Here is an 18,934-nt window from a genome sequence, read left to right as displayed (position 1 = left end):
CCTTTGGTTTTTCCCTTGTATTTCCTGCACAGGATGTATCTTGTGTGTAGCGTAACAGTTCATATCATATCCTTCTGATCCTGCCAAGAGCTGTTTGTTGATCACCCTAGCTTCAAATCAGTACTGCCCTGCAGGGGAAAAAAAAGTGTAAAACATTCTAATTTTAAAAAAATGTTAGTGTTCCTAATTATACAGTAAACAAGTCACCAATAGATTTAGTAGTGGCGTTTGTCTTTATTTTTACTCTCAAGTTGATTGCCTTAACACTGCCCCAGCATTGAATATACCTGATGATTTTACCATTCTCTTTTAATTTAAAAAGTCAGTAACGAAAACACCACATTATTGTGCAAATTGCTCACAGGGAGAGGCAGTAACCACAGCTTAAAAACCTCCGTACACAGGCATAGCAGCAACTGACTCATTAGTTGAGATGAGCTGCCCATCTAACCCAACTCCACATCTCAAACTGACCGATGCTGCATGATGAACACACACAGACCATTTCTTCCTGACCTCCCCTGCTAATATAGCCCCCAAGGTACACAGGGGTGGTCACTACCCTTTACAAAACTGTCTTATAACTGTAACCATGGAATTAAAGAGAACAGAAAACGAACCTCAGAGAAAACCAGAAGATGTGACAAATGTCTAGCTTAACGTTTGAGTGCTAAAAGTAAGGATCATTTCTGCTCTCACTATACAATGCACATTTCTCCCTAGAGAGAAAGTGTTCGGCTAGTTTCAGCATCTGGTCCAGAGGTTCAAGTAGTGATAAGAAGCATCTCAAGACCACTGCACCGCAATACCACTCTAGATAATAGGTCTAAACCCAAGGCTCCTTAAATAAACATCAGGTCTCACTCACCACAACTAGGTCAGAAGGCTCCACTGCTCTGGAATCCAGGGAAATTATCTGCACGAGAGACACAGCCTGCTGAAGCAGGAGCTCTGAACCAGACCACACAAACCATGAAACAGGACTGGAGTTGTGAGAAGGCTGCTGCACTTACAGCAACTCCCTAACAACTCCCTACGCTTCTCAAAAGTGACTGTAAATCAGACCTTTAAACAGGAAAGTTCCTGAATTTTAAGAAAGCAGATTAGAGCTTACAACCCTGATTTAAAGTAGTAAAATCCAGCCCACCAGGCAAGCACCCAACATCACACTTTAAACCATAAACATCCCAGCCAAACCAGGCAGAATCTGTTCTACACAGAAAAAGTACATTTCCAGAATGGATTTAACCCATTTTAGTAACTTTCACCAGCAAGACAGAAGAATAAACTCTTCATTGGGGGGAATGGACCAACCTCAGTCTGAAATCTTTACAAATTCAATTAAAAAAGCCTGGTCCTCGTTACAGAAGGGGGACATGGGCTGTAATAACCTAGCTCAAAAAGTCCCACAGAGTCGTGTGGACTCCTGGTGGTTCTTCTGACACCTTCCTGCTCTACGTAAAACATCACTGCTCATTGCTTCTCCTTTCTTGCCAGTTCATTGTCACTTTTTTTTTTTTCCACTTGCTGGAGAATGAACTGACGAACACGATGGTGAAGGGGAACATTCTCCAGGCATAGCTGTGGTTGCTGATGTGCCACCTGGGTAGCTGCGGGAGGGAAGTACTCGTAACCCTAAGAAAGAATGAGCTGAGGCAAACAAACCCTAAAAATAATGTACGTGGGTGATGAGGAAGGGTGGCGTCACCCCGCAACAATCAGGGTAGCTGAGGGTGGGCTACAGTTTCCTCTCCCCACATCTTCTTTTATATGGAAAAATAAATCAAGCTCCTGTTCTCGGGGTGGAGGTGTCAGTTCTCAGGGGAGAACTTTTTTCATGGCCAACGATTTTTCCCCCCAGCTGTCTCCTTACCCACCGAGGCATCGACCCCTTCTTCCCCAAGGCTGCTACTGATGGGTTCCCATTCAACACCAGGGTATTTCTCCTTTCAAGCTGAGCCATCACAGGATGGTTCTGGGGAAACTGAAATCAGCTGAGGTCTCAGCTGCCCCTTGTTCATGCCATCACAAGCAGCTCCGTGACCTCCAAGTGGGTAAATCCTGAGGAGACTGAAAAAGCAATGACCTTTTTTATGGATTAAATCAAGGCAGGACCACCTCAGAGCCTACTGCTGTGCAGCTGACATAGAGGGAAAAATGACTAGATAAACTGCATCATGTGGCATTTAATGACAGCAGCACAACCCACTGCCAGCCCACCTTACAGCTTCTGGGGTGGTGAGAGTATGCTTTGAAGGGCTAGAGAAGAGAATTCTCCTTTTACACAATGAACTCTCTAGCACTGGATGTGAAAGACCATAAAGACCATAAATACAAAAGGCACACAATGGGATGGGAACTTAACAGGGTTTTGTCAATTTTTTTCTTACACACTCCCTGAAACTGTCAGCTTATTCTTTGTGTTAGTAGCCGAATGCACCATACCAAATGACAAGAATGAGAAAGGAGTAAGAAGATGAAAAGAAGGAGGTGGCTGACTAGAGAAATAAAGATTACCTAGCAGTATTTGCTCTCTGTCTTTTCCTGCTTGAGTGCCCGAACCTCCAGCCTGGCACTGAGCAATTCTACTCCAAGGAAATACAACCAAGGTAGCTTCCATTTTTCGTGTGTTTCCAGGAGTGGTACAGCAAAGGGAGAGGACTTTTGGGTCTGATCCAATGGTCAAAACTTTGGACAAGAGCTAGGAAATGTAGGTCCTCTCCCTGGCTCTGCTGCTCAGTGACGTGAGTCAGTCCTGTACCTCTTCCCCAAGCACTGAAGCAGAGATGGTAACGTCACTTTGCCGAAGCAGCAATAGGAGAACTTAGCTCTATTACAAGTGCCACAGATAGAAGCCTTCCCACTCCCTTCTTGAAACAGAAAAGCAGTCCCAACACGTTCAGGTTTTGCAGAAACTGCAAGTTTTCAAGTGCGCACATGCAGGGTTGTGAGTAGCGGGCTAGCCTATTTTCAAACTGCACGGGAAGTTAGTTTTCACTTTCACCTTCCCGTAAGACCCCAGTCCTTCACAGAGCTGAGACCATTACCTGAGCAAGGAGTGAAATCTTGGTAGCGAACAGCACCTGTCATTGCCACAGCTCGTTACAAAAACCTTATTCAGGTCTTGGCAAGTACAGAGGCTTTTGGTTCATGTAGGCATGATCTCATGTATTTGTCATTGCTGAACCCATGCAAATCTTCAGCTTGCAGGAACTGAAACTCTAACTTCCCTTCTGCTGCTTTGTTTTTTTAATTCAATTGTCTAAAATAAGATAGCGAGCAGATATTTACTTTCTTTACTGACAAGCCCTGTTGCACAAAACCCTAATTTCTGAGAGATTAAATGCTTGACTGGGAAATTTCTGTGACTGATGACCAATTCTAATGCCTAAAATCATCCTCCAAGCAAAGAAAAGCCCAAATCATCTCCAGTGCCATAAATAGTCCAAGAAGCATTCCAGGATTCAAAGCCTGCGCACATCATCCTTTAACGAAACCAGAGCTTCTCCCACGTATTCTCGTTCTTTCTTCTTTAACGTGGCCTAAAATGCACCGAAAGCAACAGAAACCTTCGCGAAAAGTCTTTGCATTACCTTGGGAGCTGGCATGCATTTTTCATGCTATGCAACATGAGAGGAGGAGAGGCAAAATCCCAGTGGATATATACGTGCAACCAAGCGTACTTCTGAAAAAGCACAGGAAAGAGAAGCTACTTACTGTGTTTTTCCCTAGGTGCTGACAGTTTCATTGGCTTTGCAGCCAGAGCAGATGGATTTCGTGTGTCTGTTAAGGCTTGAAGAATCCTAAAACTGCTGCAGAAGCCCCGGGTAGTGGCAGGACCATGACAAATTCACTGACCTCAGCAGTCTGTGCCTGTCCTGGAGGTCACGCGGCAGTGTAAGCCTCAAGAGCTGTGCTCCTCTGGGACAACATCCTAATTTGTACCACTCTAACCGACAACTTCAAGTGGCCAAGTGCTTCCAGAAACAGAGAAAGGCTTTTAAAAAAGGCTCTTAACCTGCCACGTAATAAAAAACAAAATCTTCACAAGTGACTCACGAGTTAAAGCACCTTTTCCAAAGACCCCTTCAAGCCTTCATTTCCAAGAAACGCAAGTGCTTTTACATGTTTCACACACCCAGCAAAGGCAACCTATTTCCTACCCAACCATCTGAAAATGAAGGTGCTGAGTTGGACCTAGAAAAATCTCTGTCTGACCAAGGTTATCACTGGTTACTTCCTCAGATTTTGATCCTGCAGGCCTCGTGCGGTCTAGAAATTAAAGTTCGGCATTCTGGTTTACCAACTTTAATTACAAGGAAAGTCAACGTGCCCATACCCCACTGAAAATGGTGACTGGTGGCTGCAGAGGCCTCCTGCGCTCCAGTTCCTTCATGTCAACAGGTAGTCAGCACAACCCGAGACTTCTGCAGTACCCACACCGTTTTGCATCTTACTATCAGGGAATCAGCCATCTACATGCGAACGTTAATGTGGAAGGAGGTGTGAACACACACACGTGTTCAGGTTTGCATGGCTCCCAGCAGAACTGGTTTCAGATTCCGGGGGCTATGGCAGCAAAATTCAACACCCCGCTAAATCTCGCTGCCAGAGCTGCACAAATAAAAGCTTATGTTTTTAGGGGAGAGTTGACTGATTCCCTTGATGATAACACGTTTCTTCTTCTAACTTTTGGCCACACCAAGCAGTGAGAAAGAATCTCTACCCCCGTGCCAGGGCGGGGAGGGGGAGAGGGAAAAACAAGTCTCTTTCTGGATGACTAACACAGCCAGCAGCTCTTGCCACTCTGCTCTCAGCCCTGCTCTTCAACGGGGAGTTGCACAAGGCTCCTTTGAAGAGGTTAACACCTTCTCAGTCGATTCTCTTCTGCATTGCCAGAGGGTCACAGGTAGCTCTAATGCTTGTGCTCAAACTTGACAACCCGACCGCACATGGAGGTGAGCTTCCGCAAGAGGCACGGAGCTGAACTCCAGCAGACACAGCTCACACCAGGTGCAAGGTGGCAAATAACCAGATCTTCACAAGAGTCATCAAAATGTCTTCGCTGCCAGCAAACCCAACGCACCCATCTACCAGCAAGCAAGCCCTCAGTGCCTGGACCAGCTAACAGAGCCATGAGGCCTGCTGTCGGAGACCTGGAGGCTGTCTGAAAGCACGCTGCAGACAAGAAACATCAGAGGAGGTCTCGGAGCCATCAGAAACAAGACCTGAAGTGCTGTCAGAGCCTGCCTCCCCAGCTAGGCATCCTGTTTGGGGCACAACGAGGGCTGCAGCCGTGGATGTGCACCCGCCTGCTGCTGGTGGGGCACGGCCTGTCATCCTGCAGGCCTGCACGCAGCTCTGCTGCCACGCACGACACCTCCAGCAGCAGAGCCACCTCTGCTCCTACACAAGGGTGATGAGATGACGCACCAGCGAGGCATCAGGGCTGCAGAAAAGCTGCCCCACTCTGGGGGTTTAGGGCTTCTGGTACCTGCCTGCCTCAGAAACCTGCTCCTGAGCCACTGTGGGAAGCAGGCGATGGAATGCGACGTGGTCTGAGCCAACACTTCCCAAGCAGACACGGCCCTGAGCCACAGCCCTCGGGCTGGCACCACAGCAGTAACTTCTCCCCGGGGAGGTTGTGTCTCTGTCCCATGGGATCGCAGTTTAAGCAGCCTGCTAGGCACAGTCAGACCGTGGTGTGTCTCGGATGTGTTGCATGTGAGGCATACCACACGTTCCCACCTGCCATGCAAAATGTTTTTGGGTGGAAAAGTGCAGGGAGAAGTGGAAAAAGAGAGCTTGGACATGTCCAGGACACCTGATGGCTGGAACGACTGGCCATGCCTTACAGATCCAATACAGCACTCTGGAAAGAAGGGAGCAATCTCCTTGCCAAGCAGTAACAGTGATCTTCAGCTTGGAAATTAATTCCCTTTATAATCAGTAACACAAAAGGAGTCTTTCCTTACAAGGCTTTTCCCCCTGCACATGAAGTTTGTCAGGCACGGCACGTGCCCTGAAACACACTGCAAACTGAAGCCTCAGTGACCGGCAACCAAGATGAAAACAATTCCTCCTCCTTCCCTCAAGGGGAAGCTATCTGAAGAGAAAAAATACAGATTATATGCAAAGTCAGGTAATAGAAGGCACTCTGACAACTTCCCCAGGCACTAGAAGATAACCTCTGGAAAGCCATGACAGCACAGCTGGGCTCCAAGTGACCCACATCACACATGGAGCAAGTCCACAGGTCCCAGTCTGCTTCTGGTTCTGGTCACCATACAGTACTTGTATCCGTCTCAGCTCCCTGTCAGTAAACTGTGATTTATATTTAAAAAAAAAAAAAAAAAAAGAAAAGGCTGCATGGACATTATCTCCCCCACAACCGTCCCTCCAAGTTGCTCCTCTCCCCTCTTGCTTCCAGTAACCCAAAAATAAAAAAGCATACTGTTCTTGGAAGAAGCCTTCCAGCCAAACCTCTGATCTCTGTGTGAGCAAGCAAAGACAACCAGAAAGAGCTGACTCTTTGAGAGATGCTGCCACCGCGTGGGAAAGGCTGAGAAACAACTGCTCCATCACAGCCAGCACCACGCTGCTCCCAAGGCAGCCAGGGAGTCCTGGAGTAAAAATCTCGGGAAAAATTATCCTCTAAAACAAAGGTGGGGCTTCAAAAAGTACTAGGGAAATCAAATCGGAGTCCTCTGTGGGTTGCCAGGCTAAAAATTTTAGCTTGGTTTAAATTAAATACACTGGAAGTGCTTTTAAAATGGCCCTGATCAACTCTCAATCAGACTGCACAGGTCTTTTCTACACAATTTCAATAATCCTCTTTAAATTCTGTGCTCCCTCACCTAACCCATGGAGAGCTCAACTTCTTCTCTGTTATCACATATGGCTCCAAAACCTGCACTTTGGCAGCAGCCCTTTGAAAACCAGTTGCCTTGAACAAAACAGCAACTTCTACAAACTCCCACAATCAGCCAAACCCTTTGAGCCCTGCACTGCTCCCACATCCACCACCAAATTCAGCTTCAGCTTCTGAGCTCTTCTAGATGACCCAAGGAGTACAAGTTGTCATTTAAGCCAAGATTTCAACTAGCTCTTTGAGTCATCAGGTGTTTTTATGCAGCAGCTGAGAACAAACTCACCGGGGCATAAATTTTACAACATTAAAAAAGCCACAGCAGTAGAAGTTAGAAGAGAAATTTCTACATTAGGTGGTACGGGTGTTAACTGCTAGTGAGTTTCCAGCTTCCCTAAAATTCCACCATCTTAACAGATTGTTGGGTTTATGGTACAGGTAATTTTCAATGTTTTTCAGCAAAAATGCATGTGAAAGCTTACAGAATTAGGCTGTTTCTTACATAGTGGGGAATATTCTTAATTCAGACACTGGTGGCCAAACCCCTTAAACACTGCTTCCATGAAGCCTACACTTGCAATATGCATGGGACACAATTTACCTTTGTACACTATTTTTTAATGTGGTCTGATATGGGGACAATTGCTACTTTCAACACGTTTAAAAACCCCTCCATCACGATACATTTCCTGTGCTCAAAACCAGAAGAGGCCCTGCGATACTCCATCCTTCTCATCCATGCCATCCACCGCTGTGGAGGGACTCCAACACCCAAAATAATCATAAGGGTGCATCGCAGGGCTCTGAAACGTGGCTCACTACCTCCATTTCACCTTCAAACATGCTAATTGCAAACTGAAACCTTCCTGGCTCCATGTGGGTTGGCCTTGGTAGTGCCTCTTTCCCTTGTCTGCATAGAAAATCAGTCCTTTCTTTGCGGCTTTCTGTAGAAGTTAAATGAACAAAAACAACTAAGATTGCTCCACCTATGCAGCTGGCTTTTACCTGAAGGGGATACAGCCCACAGTCCACACTCCACCCACAAAAACCTTAAAGAAATAAACATACAGTGACATAAAATCTGTTATCAAGGAAAGTTTCTCCACACCCCCATACAAAAACACTTCAGTATTTTGTTCTCCGAGATGCTGCCAACCTCCTCCCCACGCAAACCAGAATGGGTGCAAGAGATAAAGCATCAGACATCCCCTTTAAGGCTCAACGCTAGACGTTATCCAAATACCATTAAAATCTAGGAGACGTGCAAGAGGCAAGGAATTCCTGCTGTTTTCTAAAAGATGCCCAAGCAGACCGAAAAATAAAATTAGCAATGCAATGATAAATGGAATTAATAGCGTGTTTGTGCATGACACTGTTACAGCAGGAAAGATTAGCTTGGAGTAATTGAGCAAGAACTGTCCTTTAATTACACCAGAACTGCCAGCAGAATAGCCAAGGTCACATTTTGAGCATGAGTCTCTTCCCACTGCTCAGAAAATGTGGATTTTATCACTGATGGCAGACATCTAGGTGCAGGGCTAGGCACTGCAGGGTAAGCTGCTGAGACAACAGGGCTTGAGTGGCTTGGCAGCAGGGAGCAGTGTGACTGTTTGCTGTGCTGCTGGTCCAGCTGCAGAGGCTCCAACCTCCTCCCACAGCTTTTAGCGAAGTTCCTCAGCCCGTGAACAAATGCCAGAGGACTTGAGAAGGTTGCTTCCCCTCTTACCTGCCGCAGTGCCATTTTCTGGGGTCTCTTCTCCTGGCTGAAGCTCTCTCCACTGCTGCGGTGCTCCTGGACATGGCACATCCCCCAGCTTTCCCTGCAAAGTAAATGTGCAAGGGCATCGGTTCCAGGTTTGACAGGCTCTGGACAACAGTGCAAGGCCAATCTGTAGTACCAGGGCTTCTGTTAAGCCTCCCCATCCTGCCATTTCAGCTTTCTAGGCACTTCGGTGCTCTTCTAAGCATGCCCATGGTTGACTGCACAGAAAACTACCCAGCACCTGCAAGCAGGTGGACAACGCACCAAAGCCATACAGAAACCTCTCAATTCCAGCTTTAACTTTCTCACACTTGCTCTATGCTCTGTCTCTGCCCTGGTGGTTCACTTTGCTGAGCAGAGCACTCGGCGTGCCGTGGCTTTGTGAACCGATTCCTCCCGATTTCAATGAGACCCGATCACATCTTCACCACGGGCCCTGAAGAAGCAGCAGCCTGAGGGATGACAAAATGCCTCGGCGCAGAGCCTGGCCCTTTTGAGATCTGTTTCTGTGAGATCTGGTTCCCTTCCCAGCTTGCCTACTCGTTCCCTGCGTGATCCTAGACCAAACACTGCGGAACAGCAGGTCTCAATCCCATGCCATAAAACGGAGCCATTAACACTTAATTTCTCTCATCCACCGTCTGCCTAGATTGTAAGCTCAGTAGGGAAGACTCTGCTCATACCGTGCCTAGCATGAAAGGGCCTCCAGATGTAAATGAAATATAAAATAATAAAAATAATTTAAAATCCCCAGCAGGCAGCTGTGGAAGTAGCAGGACAGAAGAGAAACACATGCTGGCCTTTTAACGACAAAAATAAACACCCTCCAGGCGGTGAGGAGGCTGCTGAGCCCCACGGCTGCAAGGTTTCTCATTGCTTTCCTGGGATGGGCCTGCAAACCCCCAGCTCCAGATCCCAGCAGGCAGGTCGAGATCCCATTAAATGCGGTCTTAAATTAAAAGAGGACCGAATTAGACCAGGTATTAGGAGGAATTCTGCACTGTGGGGGCGTGAGGCACCGGGACAGGCTGTGGCTGCCCCATCCCTGGAAGGGCTCAAGGCCAGGCTGGATGGGCCTTGGCCAACCTGACCTGGGGGTGGTGTCCCTGCCATGGCAGGGTTGGAGTTCGATGATTTTTGGTCCCTTCCAACCCAAACCATTCTGTGGTTCTGTGATTTAGGGGAAGAGTGGGGACGGTCACCACCGCCTGTGCGACAGCATCCCACAAAGACCTTGCAGCCAAACCACATGGGGACAAAACGGCACTGCCAGAACTGATCCCAGCGCCCCCCAGCCCCAAAGACACGCCACCTCGGGAGCCCCCATGGCCCCAGAAGCCCCCAGCCCCAAAGACACCCCGGGACTCCCCAACCTGGCCCCACAGCAGCCACAGGCCCAGCCCCAAAGCTCTGAAGACCCCTGAGCCCCTCAGCTGGGCCCCGGAGGTGCTGCAGCCCCCAGCCCCCAGCCCTTGAGCCCCCACGACCCCCACAGCCCCCTAAGACCCCATGGCCCTGCAAGACCCCATGGACCCCATAAAGACCCTAGCGCCTCCTCAGCCCCCCAAAGCCCCCCAGACCCCTCCTGAGCCCAGCCCCCCCCCGCTCGTGCAACAGCACGTGCACGCGCACAGGTGTGATTGCACGTGCAGGCGTGCAAAAGAAGCACGCGCAGCACGGTGCACGCTCGTGCAACGCCACGTGCACCCCCGTGCAACCACACGTGCACGCCCGTGCACGCACGCCCGCAATCGCGCGCGTCCCGCGTGCGCGCGCCTCGCCCCTTCCCGCCACCGCCGCGTGGCGCCCCCTGGCGGGAAGCGCCGCCAGCACCGCGCTCCCCGAGCACGTGACCGGGCGTCACCACTCCCTCCGCACCGGGGGGGGGGTTACGAAGCCCTGCGCCGTCCGCCTGAGCTCGGGGAGCTGCGAGGGACCGCGCGTTTCCCCCCCTCCCCCTCGCAGCTTGGAGTTTCCCGAGGCTTTAAAGGGCCGGGCCGGGCGGGCCCACTGGCACTGCTCAGGGTGGAGCTGGTGGGGGTGGGTCTGGTGCTCTGAGGCCTATCTGGGCTCCTTTTCAGGGAACCACGGCAAAAAATAAATAAAAAATAAAAAATGTCTCTAAGATAGGCTCTTGTTGGTCACAAGCAGCCTGTAGGGCTGTGCTGAGGTGTTCACAAGCACTTCATGGGGCTGTACTTGGGGCTTGGGCGGCGAAGGCCCTGTAATGGCGACGTTGTAGGTGACAGGAGCCATGAGGAGCGGTCAGAAGGAGCTGGAAGGGGAAGGGGCAGCGCTGCAGGCACCTGCTGGGGGCTGGTGTGAGGAGAGCTGAGCCCTGAGACCCCCCCGATGTGCTGGGTTGGGTCACTGCTGTGCCTGTAGTAATGCAGTTGTAATAATCTATAAAATGTCTGTAGTAGTATAGCTGCACTGAGTCACTGCTCAACCTGTAGTAATAAAACTGTCTGAGGTGAGTCACTGGTTAACCTGTAGTAATAAAACTGGTGGGTCAGTACTTGTTCTGTAGTAATAAAACTGTCCTTAGTGAGTCACTGCTGGACTTGTAATAACGTAATGGTCTGTGCTGGGTTACTGCTGACCCTGTAGTAATATAACTGGCTTTAGTAAGTCACTCCTTAACCTGTAGTAACATTATCTGTAGTGTATTGCTCCTGGACCTGTAGTAATGTAACTGTGCTGGGTCAGTAGTAACTGACCCAGTTACTGCTGGACCTGTAGTAACATAAGGGGCTGTGATTGTTCACTGCTGGACCTGTAATAACATAACGGGGTCACTGCTGGACCTGTAGTAACATAACGGGGTCGCTGTTGGACCTGTAGTAACATAACGGGGTCACTGTTGGACCTGTAGTAACATAACGGGGTCACTGCTGGACCTGTAGTAACATAACGGGGTCACTGCTGGACCTGTAGTAATGTAACTGCCGGGTCTCAGGGATCCAGCCCGTTGTAGGCAGGGCTGCCAGGCAAGGCTTATCCAGGTCTCTGTCATCTCAGAGCCTCCTGGTGAGAAAAGCACAAAGTAAAGCGCTGCGACTCGGTGTTACAGCCGTGCTTCCTGGGTGCTGAGGGGCAGCAGCTGCCGGGGTTGTCTCTGAATTTTTTTGTGCTGTGGTCGCACCTACGATGCTATCAGAGCACAAATACAGAGCTCTGATAAATGGGGAGAGCCTTATTGCATGTGCACCCCCGGCCATGCAGCATGAATAAAATGAGAGAAAAAGCTTTAAATAGGAGAAAAAAATATAATTTTTAACGGGCTGTTCCCTTTCTGCAATGCAAACCGCTGTCGGGTGCTCTCCCGAGCTGCATGCAGGGGGTGTCCGGGAGGCTCTACCTACACCTGCGCTTAATTGGGGTGGTTCATTAGCCACGAACCGGCCGCCAGGGGGAAATCCCGGCCGGGTAAGAGCTGTGACAGCCCCCCCGGGGCGGGGACCAGCCGCCCCCGGCCCCGCTCCCTTCCTCCTGCAGCCACCGGGGGGCGGCCCCGGCCCGCGGCGAGCACCGGGCGGCCGCGATCGTTCCCCGGTGCTGAGCCCCCGGGGGCCGGTGGGGTGCTAAAGGGACCGAGCCCCAGCTGGTTCTGCGTCTTCCCCCCTTTCTCTTTCCCACAACACTTCTAAATCCTTCTCCGAGCTGCTTCTCGTGTTCTGGGTGAAGTGGAACAGCTTGGTAATCTTTTTTTTTTTTTTTTTTTTTTTTTTTTTCTATTTTAAAGGGTCCAAAAAGCTCAGTCTGATGCCTGGGCGCTTCGCGAGCTGGTGCTGTTGCCTCCCCCCATCTCGGTGCAGGCAGTCAGATAATGCACAAGAAATCCAGGAACGAGTCACTCTTGGCAGCGGTCGGTGTCTTCTCTTAAATGCAGGCTTGCACCGTATAAATCCTGGCTCTGCGTCCTGTCAGTGGCCACTGAGGCATGATTTCCATTTCGGCAAACAGCACAGAAACAGCGAAAAAGCCCAGCTGGGGAACAAGGTGGGGGAGCCACGCTTTGCATTGCTCCGGTGCCTTCCACCCAAGGCTCTCACAGCCCCTTAAAAACGAGGGCCAAGCTGCAAGTGTGCGTTACGGGACAGGAGCGAGTCGGTGATGCTCGGGTGTGTGTGCAGGGCCTGGAGCTGGGCATGCACATCGCTTCCCATGGCATGAGCTCATTCTCGTGCCTGTCGTGCTGGCACACCACCGTGGCCCTTAAATTAACAGGGAAGGAAGTAGTAATGCAGCATTTCTGCTGTTAAAGTGAATAAATAGACCATGACCCGCATTCAGGGCGCTAGAAGGGCACCGTAGCTTGAGCCATTTGTTTCTTGGCTGAGGGCTAGGAGCTGATTCTTGTGCTGTGAGCTGTAACATCGCGGGTAATCCGCAGCTACAGGCAGGAGAGAGAAGAAAGCAGGGGCAAGCAAGTGCTAATTCACAAACATGCAAGGGAACAAAACCAGAGGCAGTCGCTCTTGTCCTTGTAAATGCTGAGCATCCTTTTGGCTTGTTTTGTTTACCCGTGACACATTTTTTTTTTTGTCAGCGCCATGAGAAAAGCGCTGAAATTCCCGATGGCAAAATGCGAAGTGCAGAGGCCAGCACGTCGTGCCTGGCGTGTGGGTCAGGCCCGTTCCCTGCTGCCAGGGCACAGGGCGAGATACGGGCAGTTCTCCGGGCTGGTGGCACCGACCCCCAAATTTCCCATCCTCCCTCCTTTGGCGGTCACGCGTGGAATTGCAAATCTGCCTTTCCTTCAAGCTGTGACCCCAGGGGATGCCTGAGAGCGACAGCGAGAACAACCGAGGAAGTGCTAGTGAGCTGTGAGCTGCTTTTCCTCTCCTCGAGGCAGCTTATCTCCCTCCCAGGAGGATGCTGCAGCTCCATTAGAGTCCATTAGCAGCTTCCTCTCCTCTCGCCTTGGGGTGAATTTAGGGCAGGTGTTGTCGTGGCAGCCCCAGAGGCTGGAGCTGCTGCTCGGAGCACAGCTCGGGCGTGCAGAGGAGCTGGGCTCTGCCACCAAACGTGCCCTGCGTGTGTCGGGGCCGTGTCTGTGCAGGAAGGAACCGTGGGGGCCTCTTCCTCCTTTTCCTGCAGGCTCGGACGATAACAGATGCAAGTAATTGAGAGAGAAGCAGCGATGGGCTTCCCCACGTCAAAAACAAGAGGTTTTGCCCCAAATGGTGTGCCTGGTGTTTGCCTGCCCTGCTGCGGTGGGCTCAGGACACGAGGGCTGTGCTCTTATGGAGCGTGAGAGCCTTTGGCATCACTGTGCCAAGGGTAAAGCGTGAAAAGAAAGAAGTGTTGTGCCCTGTGGGACAAAGGGGACTGTCCTCATGCTGAGGGCTTCAGCCAGGGCAGGGAGATGCCTGTCCCTGAGAAGTGTCACGGGCAGGAGCGATGCTGGTCCGCGGGCACCGGGGCCGTGCAGCCTCCGGAGCGGGCAGGGAAGGGGCACGATGGAGGCACGGAGAAGGCACGCAGAGCATTTGGCCCCGCTCTGCGGATGTGAGTAGCCTGCCATAAATCTCAAAATGCTTTCAGCGTGACAAGTGTCAGCAGCTGTGAGTCAGCCCATTGCCGTGCTTCCAGGCGGGCAGACCATGGTCTCATTGTCTCTGGGTCCCCAGGAATTTGAGCCACACCGGAGCCCACCCGGGCTGCAGACAGAGGCAGAGCAAACACCTCCTGAGGTCCCGGCACGGCACCGCTGTGTGCCCAGGTTTCAGGGGATCCGGGTGGGAAATGTCACCTCCAGGTAGCCCCCGAGCCCTTTGAGGGTGACCAGCACAAGGCTCCACGTGGAGGACGGATCCCCAGAGCATCCATCCTGCTGGGGAGATGTGGGACCAGCTGCCGAGGGAGCGCCCGGTGGCTGCTGCAGATTTCAGTGGGTGAAATCCACCAAAAGCAGACAGAAAACGCACGTGCCCCTTGGTGCACAGCTGCAGGGAGGTAACATCCTGCCCTCAGCACGGCCCCCGCAGCCTTCCAGCACTGAATGCTTCCCACTGTCTCACCGTCCTTGCCCACTTTATCCCAGTAAGCCCACAATAATCAGCCTATTCTTCTCTGGCTCCGCTGCTGCGCCCATCCGGAGGCCCTCCGCACGCTTTGGCTCTACCTTTCCCCTTCCTATGCCGTCACCTCTTTCATTCTTGCTCACCTGCGCTATTATCAATAGCAGCTGCAATTAACGTCGCAGGCTGTGCCCGGAATCCTCTCCCTATCCCAAGCTGCAGTAGGGCTTTTTTTCCGTTGAGCAAATATGGGTGCAATTCACTCGAATTGCCAGTTCCTATCAGTCGCTGGCTTGGGGCACTGCAGCAAAAGCAAACAGAGCTGATTACAGAGAGGAAAAGCAAGTGTGGAAAGCAATTGTTCTCCTTGATATCACCTTGATAACGAAGACGCCAGCTCTAAGACAAAAGCTGTTTCACTTTTTTTTTTTTTTTTTTTTTTTTTTTTGCCTTGGGGTTGCTGTGGTGTCATTCCTGGAAAAGGGAAAATTGGTGGTGGTATTAGCTGAAAAGGCAGCTCTGAAAGGCAGTCCTCTGGTCAGGCAGAGTGGGAAGAGAGCTTTCATTTCCTTCTCTCCTTCCACCCACCACGAGACCTCAGGCAAATGTCTCACCCCAGAGAAGAAAACTGTTCTGTGATTATTTAGTTGAAAGCTGTCAACAGCTCTAGCTCCGAGGCTGGTGTTTCTCCTCTTGCAGTGCTGGCAGTGTGCAGAAACGGGAGGCTGCTGGAGCACGAATACACACAGAGAAGCGCGATGCCTTCGTCTCCGCTCCGCACACCACCTGCAGGGTCTGGGCACGGCCCTACAGCAGGTCCCATGGGGTGAGCAGCCCAAACGACCACCTCTCCCAAAATCTTGGGGCTGAGAGCTGTTGACCCTGAGCCCACCAAATTAACTGCAGGTTTTGCCCCGATCCCTCATGGCTGGCCGTGCTCTGGTTTCTCCAGCGGCTCGCGTTGGCAGCTCCTCTGCTCCCTGGCTCTGGGAATCGCAGTGGATTATCCACAGGTCTGAAGGGCCAGCCAGCTGAGGGTTGGAACCTGATTATATTTTAATGATGAATCTCCCCCTGCCGTACAGGAGCAGGCCACGACCAGCTCAGTCTTCTCTGGAAAGCCCTGGGATTTAGTGCTGATAGCTACTGGAATGGCTTCAGGTGGATCATTTTTTTCAGGCAGCATCTCCACAACCCTTTGAGCATGCACAGGGCTGTGGAAGCACCTCCTGAACGCTGCTAACGTGCGCCTTGGAGGTGTCCTTGGTGTTTTTTGCACCAACCTCTCCTTGTTGCATCAAGGAGATCTCCAGCTTGCGAGAGCCATTTCGGGTAGCCCGAGGGTCCCGAAGGACTCCGATGGCAGAGGTGGGCTCCAGGACCAAGATGGGTTGAGGTCGGTGGTGCTGAGAGGCGAGGAGGTGGCACTTGGTGCGGCACCAGGCAGTGGGCATCCAGCCCCGTGATTCACACCATGTCTCACATCGCTGCGGGATTGTTCACTGTGGTATCCGGGGTGGGTCCCAGCAGCATCTTTCTAAGGAAAATTTTAGATGCTGACATCGCTTCTGACGGGTGGGTGCTGCCACGTGGGGCACCTCCCCGGAGCATCACACGCCGCAGCAAGATGGAGATGTTCATTCCCATTTCCCTCATTTAAATGAGCTGAAAGCTGCTTTAAGAAAAGAGCCTGCTGCTGAGAAAAGAAGGATCCGGCCTCTAACCCTTCGCATTTCAGAGAGCAAAATGCAAGCAGCAGTCACATGCTGCGGGGAGCTTCCCTGTGCATTTTTGCTGCCTTTATTTTCCCCGACCTCTGAGAAAACACCCCTGAGAAATGAAAAACGTGTATCCTGGATGGCTGCAGCTGAGATGTGCTGAGCAGCATCTGCCTGAAATCCTCAGTGCCCTTTGGGGCAGCGAGCCTGTGGATGCCCGTTCCATTTGGGGCTTCCCCATCGCCGTTTGGTGCATGGTGAGCTACCGGCGAGACCCAAGGCTGGACAAAAAAGGCTTTTCCTCTATGCTCAGCCCCCAGGGAGGCAATTCCCTGAAGGATGCCAGTGGGAGCCACCCACTGCTGCAGGGCACCGCAGGACTTCGTCTTCCTCTGCTGGCGTCAGTGGTTTTCCCCACCTGGCACCACCGGCGTGCGGAGGCAGATGTGGGGAGCTCCCCTACAACCCAGCCCGTGCCTGTGGCTGCTCCTCATCTTCCTCCTGCACATGCATCCGCTGGCTCGGGGACCACAAAGAGTGTGGCTGGTGCATGGGACAGAGGGATCTGGTCTTGCCCTTTTGGGTTTAAGGGTGCCCTGACCTTTGCCGATGCTCCTGGGCATGGCGTAGGCTTGGGTGTTCGGTCTGAGGTGTAGAAAACAAAAAGTCCTTTTTCAGTAAAAGGCGGCTGATTAACGCACCCTGCGGGGATGCACGGGGCTGCGTCACTCTTCTGAGTAAAGGCGTCGTGGTGTGCCAAGAAGGAGCTGACTCACCTGCCCGAGGCTTAGGAAGCAGCCGGGGCTCGGCACCGTGCACGTGGCTGCTGGAAGCAGCCCTGCGGCGCGGGGTTTGGTGGTGGTGCGAGGGGCTGCCCCCCACCAGAGTGGGGTCCCCCCGTGGCCATCACAAATACCATCCAACGCCCTGTGCTCGGTGCTCCTGGGGCCTTCTTCAGCACGTGGTTCAGTGCTCCTTGTTGTTTTCTTCAATTCTGTAGGCCCCAGGGAGCACCAGGAGGTTTCCTGCCCAGATTTCCCTCTCCATCGACTTCTGACGCACTGGGCTTGGTGCTGCAGCACTTCTCGAAGGGTTGGTGAGGAGAGGATGGAGCCAGGCTCTTGTCTGTGGTGCCCCACCAGGACTGGAGGCACTGGGCACAAACTGGAGCACAGGAGGCTCTGTCTAAACACCAAGAAGCATGTCTGTGCTGTGCGAGTGCCCAGGGGTGCTGGGGTCTCCTTGGAGGTCTCCAAAAGGCAGCGTATCCAGAGGGACCCAGCCTCAGCCAGTCTGGGATTGTGGGGCTCTGCTCATCAGAGGTTTTTTTTCTCTGAAGCTCATAGAGGGAGATGCTCTCAGCACCAGGACACAGAGAGAAGCCTCCCCAAAAAGCAGGCTGGGGGCTGCGAGGGGCATTCCTGGGGTGAGGGGGACCTGGAGGAGAGCCCCCTGCTCCCCTCCTCCTGCACGACCTGAGAATTTCAGCCCCAGGCCTCCCCCATTTGGCTCCCCTGACCCTCAGAGCAGCTTTTTGGCTTCTTGTTAGGCAGGAAAAGTCTTCAGCTCCAAGCAGAGGTGGCAGACGGTGAGACTTTTTTTAACCTTTTCCCCACATTTGCACGTGGGAATTCCAGGGAAGCGCTCTCAAGTCTTATTCATAACCAATATTTGTTCCTTTTGAAAGGCTCCTTTCGGCGCGGGCAGCTCTTTGATACGGGGACGTTTGGTTTGGCCAAATTCCAGGAAGATGTAACCGCACATTTATACAACCTACACGACCCTGAGCCCGTGGCTGTCTGCCTCTCCTGTTACCGAGACAAATTCCCAGTATTTTCACAGCCTCGTTCTGCTGGGGAGGCCAATCTGTGGTTCTCTCATGGGCATTCATGCTTAAGGACAAAACACCCCCAGTAAATTCACCTTAACCTGGCTTGTAATAAGGATAAGAGCCCTAAATCGAGCAGGTTTTCACACCTGTGCACCAGGGGGTGCTTGGTCTGGCAGGGACAGCACAAATCACCTCCCCGAGCACTCTGCCCACCTCGTTACTTCTTTCCTGTTGCTCTTCCCCGCACACAGAGAGTGCAGAGAAGATGGAAAGGCTTGGCCAAGGAGCCACGGAACGTCTTGGCTTCGCTGCAAAACCAGCGAAATCAAAGCCAGAGGAAAATGTTTGCTTTTTTTTTTTGCTTTTTTTTTTTTTTTCTTTTCCTGAGGGGTCTTGCAATATCTCCACGCTCGTGTTTGCTTCAGCGCTCAGGGAGGAGTTTGCAAGTGCTGCGGCAAAACAAGCCCTTTCTATAGCAACTGGCCCCTCCAGGCCATCTCGGGGCGCCTTGCACAATGGGAATGGAAAGGCACCGAGAGTCGCGAGTGTTTGTGTTGCAGCCTGAAAGCAACATGAAAAAAAAAAAAAAAAGCAACACGGGATTTCAATTTGACTTGAAGAGTGCCAAGAGCTGTAACAACCCACTGCCCAGCGAGGAGGAATTGCATCACTCCGGGACTGGGAGGCCTGGGGCAAACAGACGGGAGCTTAAAGCACAGAAAAAGGGCT

At 51.7% G+C, this 18,934-nt stretch overlaps 1 long non-coding RNA gene across 4 annotated transcripts in view; it reads right to left on the bottom strand.

The window, feature by feature from the left end:
• LOC110354558 (uncharacterized) overlaps positions 1–10,016 on the bottom strand; it is a 67,252-nt gene extending 57,236 nt beyond the window's left edge. Inside the window, exons 1-5 of one of the 4 annotated variants that reach the window (XR_011805162.1) lie at positions 8,595–10,016; positions 3,718–6,106; positions 1,874–2,070; positions 869–916; positions 2–128 (exon numbers count right to left, since the gene is read on the bottom strand). This is a non-coding gene — a long non-coding RNA (uncharacterized lncRNA). The remainder of the gene's footprint in view (position 1; positions 129–868; positions 917–1,873; positions 2,071–3,717; positions 6,107–8,594) is intronic. The other 3 variants (XR_011805163.1, XR_005261213.2, XR_011805164.1) reach the window with 3 other exon arrangements.
• Positions 10,017–18,934: the final 8,918 nt, after the last annotated feature.

Source organism: Anas platyrhynchos, chromosome 28 (assembly GCF_047663525.1).
Source record: "Anas platyrhynchos isolate ZD024472 breed Pekin duck chromosome 28, IASCAAS_PekinDuck_T2T, whole genome shotgun sequence".
In the NCBI taxonomy this organism is placed as follows: Eukaryota; Metazoa; Chordata; class Aves; order Anseriformes; family Anatidae; genus Anas; species Anas platyrhynchos.
Note: the sequence above shows the minus strand (reverse complement) of the source record. Positions and strands in the feature narration are given on the sequence as shown.